Source organism: Onychomys torridus, unplaced genomic scaffold (assembly GCF_903995425.1).
Source record: "Onychomys torridus unplaced genomic scaffold, mOncTor1.1, whole genome shotgun sequence".
Lineage (NCBI taxonomy): Eukaryota > Metazoa > Chordata > Mammalia > Rodentia > Cricetidae > Onychomys > Onychomys torridus.
The window spans coordinates 130,359-136,575 of NW_023413344.1; the positions used below are offsets into that span (position 1 = coordinate 130,359).

The 6,217-nt window shown below is 44.2% G+C and overlaps 1 pseudogene; it reads right to left on the minus strand.

Moving 5' to 3' along the window:
• Positions 1–225: 225 nt before the first annotated feature.
• Positions 226–5,952, minus strand: LOC118576258 (annotated as a pseudogene).
• Positions 5,953–6,217: the final 265 nt, after the last annotated feature.

Here is a 6,217-nt window from a genome sequence, read left to right on the forward strand (position 1 = left end):
CAAGCTAGGTGACTCTGCTCTAGGGCAATAGCCTCTGTTGTGTGCTTGTACTTTTCATAGCCCCATTGGCAGGAGAAATACTTGTTCTTGATATTCCAGAGTTGGTCACCATAGTCAAACCACAGCTTTTCTCCAGTCTGAATGTCCCTGGAACTGAAAAAGGTAATGCGTGGAGACCATAGGTCTTGGTGCAGCATGAATACCCAGACAGGGATGATGTTAGGGTCACACAAGTGGTTGATGAAGCTCACCATCCACACCATTGATGCAGGGGATGAGCACATTCTTATAGCCTCTAGCAACATCCTGGCAGATGATCTTGTCAGTATGGACAGCCCAGTTCCCAACCTCGAGCCTAAGCCTGTAGTTCAGCTGCAGTATACATCAGTCATGCGGTGGTGGTGAACACCTTTAATCCCAGCACTTTGGAGGTAGAGTCAGGTGGATCTCTGAGTTTAAGCCCAGCCTGGTCTACAGAGTGTGTTCCAGGAAAGGCGCAAAGCTGTACAGAGAATACCTATCTCGAAAAACAAAAACAAACAAACAAAAAATCCACACACCAGGACACCCTGGCGTCAGGTCCCATACTGTGTCTCCTTTCTTGTTTCAAAGCTCAGGGTTGGCTCCATGAGACAGGAACAACAGAACATAGTCATGGTAGCTCTTCATGGCAGCCATGTGTAGCAGTGTGTCCCCATGGTAGTTGACAGCATGGAGGTCACACTGGGCATTCAAGAGGACCTCGACAATGGCAGCACTGCCAGTAAAGGAGGCTCAGTGTAGGCAGATGTTTTCCTCATTGTCAATTAGGGTGACGTCAGCACCCTGGGTTCAGAAGCATCCAGATCATGTCAATGTGTTTGTGCTAGGCTGCCTAGATGATGGGCATTTAGCCCCCACTGTCCTGCTCATTCATATCCTCCTGTCTTATGCTCAGCAGTAGGCTAACAAGCTCCAAGTTCCCAATTTTGGCTGAATGATGGAGACAGGTGGAGCCATCCTATTCCTTGTTATAGACACAGCCACCTAGCTGCACCATGTAATGTGCTACACCCAGGTGGGTGTTTACTAGGGCCTCCATCAGGCATGCATTATGGCATATTTACTGCATTGATGTTGAATTCGACCTGCAGCAGCACATGACAAATCTCCATGGACCTTTTTCATGTAGCTGAATGCAGAGGTGTGTATTTGCTCTGATGGTAACACTGGACCTTGAGGTTTAGGTTGTCTAGCAGCATAAGGATCATCTTCTGCAGCTCTCTGTTTCACTGACAGGTACAGCTGCTGTGGACGGAAATGGAGCTTCTTCTTCCTCTCTGACTTTTGAGTGACCAAAACCTTCTCCAGGGCTGCATGGCTTGGCCCTGGGGTCAGATCCCTAGCTGAAAGGCAGCCTCCATTAGACAGGGATAGTGAAGACCCTGAGCTGTTGATGGTTTCTGTTAGGGCATCACAGGGCAGGTCCCAGAGGCTCTCCATGTCCTCACATCCCTGCACTGGGCTGGGAAGTATCTGCTTGCCCTGGGGTCCCTCTGAACTGCAGGGGGCTGAGGGAAGTGTGAGTATCCAAGGAAAAGAAATCAAGGGAACCATTAAGCCTAGTAGCTACAATCCTCCTATCTGGGAAGACAAAGGCTGTGATGTCTGAGGAGACCTTGGCGTTGCTGTAGCAGAGCACCCCTTCAATGGCGTTCCACACCTCCAGCAGGCCACTGCTTTGCCCAAGTCTGATGAGGTTGCCTTGCAGCTCCAAGCTCCAGATAGATCTGGCTGTGCTGGGAGCCCAGGCCAGAGAAGGGGAGCTCTTCTTGGGTGCAGTCCCCTCTTCTTCACAAGCCTGGAGCATCTGGGATCCTGGAGAGGGTGGGTGCAGGGCCAGAGACATTGCAGCCAGGCCCTCCTCCTTGTACATATGCTTCACTAGCTGGCTGAAGTCATAGCTAGAGTCCTGAGAGCTGCCACATCCTGCCTGGTGCTTGGGTTGAGTAGGCTCTGGGGGAAGATGCACTGAGAAGTTGGTGTCGATCAAGCAGGTGAGATCTGGCTTATGCCTGAAGAGGGAAAGTGGTGGAGGACCTCAGGGTCAGTGTTGCAGCAGAGAGCTATCCCCATGCTCTTCAGGGCTAGTTTTGCCACCATCCAACAACTTTTCCCAGTTCTCGTGGGCTTCAAAAGCTGTGCTGTAGCTGGAGTTTTTCTGATCTTGCCTGGCTCACAGTCAGGATAAATCTCTCTCACCTGCCAGTCCCACAGCCCCTCAGACCCAACCAAGTAAACACACAGACAATTATATTGCTTACAAACTGTATGGCCATGGCAGGCTTCTTTTTATCTACTTCTTCTATCTTAAATTAATCCATTTCTATTAATTTATACTTTGCCATGTGTCTTGTGGCTTACCAGTAACTTACATCTTCCTTGTCATGGTGATGGCTGGCAGTGTCTCTCTGCTTCAGCCTTCCACTTCCCATAATTCTCTTTTCTCTTGTCCAGCCTATACTTCCTACCTGGCTACTGGTCAATCAGTGTCTTATTTATTAACCAATCAGAGCAGCACATTTAACATACAGAACATCCCACAGCACTTTCCCTTTTCTTTCTTTCAAAAAGGAAGGTTATAACTTTCAAATAGTGAAATTACAGATAACAAAACAATTATCAACAAGAATTACAGTTACAATATCTAGTCTAATTATAATATCTAGTCTATTTGTATTTGGCAAAATTAAAAAAGATATCCTATCTATCCTATATTTGTGAGTTTGAGGTTTCAAATCTAACTTATCTTTTATCATAACTAAGGAAAATTACAACTACTCTTCAACTACATCAAATACCTCAGAAGGATATAATATTACCTGAAAAATGGGAGGATGCAAGCAACTTTATGGAGTTTTACTGGGTAGACAGAGACAGCTGGCAGCCTGGACAGCCACCTAATGTTCCTTTGTAAAGTAGCAGCATCTGTCTTCAGCCCACATGCCTAGAGTATCTCAGTAATTTCTCTCAGTGCCCTACATAATGTCTGGCAGTTTCCTCTGTGAGCAGGAACCTGAAGGACTAGTTCACCAAGCAAAGTTTCTATGGGTCCTACATGTCCAGTAGCTCAAGCAGTCCAGCCAAGAACAGTTTCTTGCCCAATGGCTATTTTTGCCAAGAAGAAGATAAACTCCCATATGGAGTAAAATCCCACACTCCTCTCTGAAGTAAATTGGTGCTGCCAGGAGCACTCACTGTCCAGAAAGTCTAAATTTTTAAAAAATATTTTAAATACCATATTCTTTAGGTGTTTGAAGATTATCTATCTATATGAAATATATCAATGTATACCTAGAAAACTTAACATGACTATAAGTTTGAGTATCATAGAAGACTAATTATTAATCTGTATTTCTTAATTATCCATCACAATCTAAATGAGATATATAAACATAATACCTCAAATGAGAGTAGAAATAAATATACAGTATAACAAAATTAACTTTAAATCTGAATCAATAAACTAAAATCCATAGCAATGTAAAACATTTCAAACAAGTTGTTGCTCTTTAAAAGTAGATTCATTAATCAATCCTTTTATCCTATACTATCCCCTTTTTCTTTCTTTAGAAAGAGATTGCATTTATAATCAACATGTTTTAAATTTAAAAAAAATTGTTTTTTCTCTGTCCCACATCAGAGGGCTCTTCTGATTTGGGACATAAGAATCTCTTAACCTTTTCTTTTAGCAATATGCCTGGGTTTAGAGAAGGAGTGAGTCAATTCCATCTCCAAAGCCAGCTTGGTATATTTGGGAATTTGGGTGTAGCTTCTCTTACTACTTCCTGCTGGAGCGGGGTGCTGTATCTTATGAGGACACAAAGAAAATTTTATGAATATGGAGTAGTCCATGATGGTGTATCTTCTGAGCTAGTTGCCTTGAAACCATTCTGGATGTTGGATCACTAGGGTCATGGTGTCATCAGAGACCTTTCAGAGACTCTTGGCTGGTCAAACCTGATGTATCATAACCTGGAACAAATCCATAGCCTCTGGCTTTCTGTGGAAACAAAAGCAGAGCCTCCTTTTCAAAGCAATATATCCTTACATCCAAAATTTGAAGTCAAGGTATCTTTAAAATATACATATTGGTTTAACTCTGCTGCCTTTACAATTAAATATCTCTCTTCAGTTAAAATCCCCAAAAACAACACAATTCAGATTTTCTGTGTAAATCCATCTTTACTTGTCTTATTTTTTATACTTCCTTTACTATCTCTTTAAAGACTGTATTTTTTTAAAACTATGTATTTCTCTATGTAACTGTATATATTCCTTTTTCTCTCTCTTCCATGCCTATGTACATTTTTCACACACATTGTAAAGCATTTACAGTATTGTTTAATCTGAGTCTACCTTACTGTGTAACTATTCCTTTAAACTGCAACATTTGTAATGCCAAAATGGCTGATGTGGCTGGTGGCTCTGCCCACTGTAGTGGGTAGCCATTACAGCATTGGCCTGGAAGTTCCAACCCCCACTGAGGCTTCTGTAACATTCATGCCTACAAGGTGGGGCCAAGAGAGGATGCTGAAGACCTGGACCCAAATGAGAAGGATCTCTTGCTGCCTGGACCCTGGGCGCTGGAGGTAGATCGAGCAGAATTCTTCAGAGCACACTGCAGAACTGCGCCATACCTTTGCCAGACCCTACAATCTACCTATCCCTTCATTTGTAAGTTATACCACAAAATAAATCTCCCTTTTAACTACATGGAGTGGCCTTAATAATTTCATCAGTGGCCCACCTCAGCTTCCAAACATGGCAGTGGTATATTTATCACCAGCTCTGGGAGCCATCAATTCTTAGAAAGAGTGGGTGTATGCTTTTATCAAAGCAGTGTGTAGCCTAGAAACCTCCTTTTTTGTAATAGCAAAGGCTAAATCCACCACACAGCATAATGTGCTGCTTGCAGATGCCTCATTCCCACCATACTGCTGGTCAAACGTGCATGCCAGGAACCCACCAACTTGAGAGAGACAACTAGGAAGCTGTTTTTATCTCTGTTTTGAATTGCTTATTAAATATTCTCAGGTTTAAGGTGGAGACTTGATCTGTTGGGCGCCATTTGTAGCTGGAGTTTTTTCTGATCTTGCCTGGCTCACAGTCAGGACTAATCTCTCTCACCTGTCAGTCCCAAAGCCCCTCAGACCCAACCAAGTAAACACACAGATAATTATATTGCTTACAAACTATATGGCTGTGGCAAGCTTTTTTTTATGTACTTCTTCTATCTTAAATTAACCCATTTCTATTAATCTATACTTTGCTACGTGGCTTCTGGCTTACTGGTACCTTACATCTTCCTTGTCATGGTGGCAGCTGGCAGTGTCTCTCTGCCTCAGCCTTCCACTTCTGATAATTCTCTTTTCTCTTGTCTTGCCTATACTTCCTGCCTGATTACTGTCCAATCAGTGTTTTATTTATTATCCAATCAGATCAACACATTTAACATACAGAGCATCGTACAGCACTCTGTCTCTACAGCTATCCTGGTGTAGCCCTGGGTGCGTTCCACATGCAGACTTTGGCCTGCCAGGAAGCAACATCCCATTGCTAGCCAGACACTCAGTGTCCATAAGGTACCCTCATGTCACCAGCTGCACAATCTCCCTCTCAGGAAGTGCATATCTATATTTATTGCAGGTCAGTTCTCTGCATTTCTGCATGCTGCAACCACCTCTGAGCTGCTCCTAGTTCCATGGGCAGAGCACCCAGTAGAGGCAGAGCAACAGTAGCATGAGAACAATGCCTGCTGCCAGGCCAAGCACTGCTGCCATGGGCTTGTGTTCCACCTGGCCTCTTAAGTCTGACCTCCCAAGGGTACCATTTTTGTGGTCTATTGGAGCGAGGGGCCAGATTAACAAGAAGTGCCTGCGGGGGGCAGGGTGGTCTGTTCTCAGGGCCCATGTATTGTCTTCCTTGGGGGCCCTGTCTAGGTAGTATAGGCCTCTGCATAAGTTGGTTCATTGGCTCCCTGATCCCTGGCTAATGGCCTGCCATAGGTACCCCAGTCATGTAGGTCCCTTCTAAAGGTAGTGTATGGAGAGGAGCATTTCCCTGTTTCAGGGATGTAAGCAGGGGTGGTGGTGGTGGTGGCTGCTCCTTCAGGGCACATGACTCACAAGTTGTCAATGGGGTGACTTTTACTTTTGTGTCAAACTTGGTCTCTTCA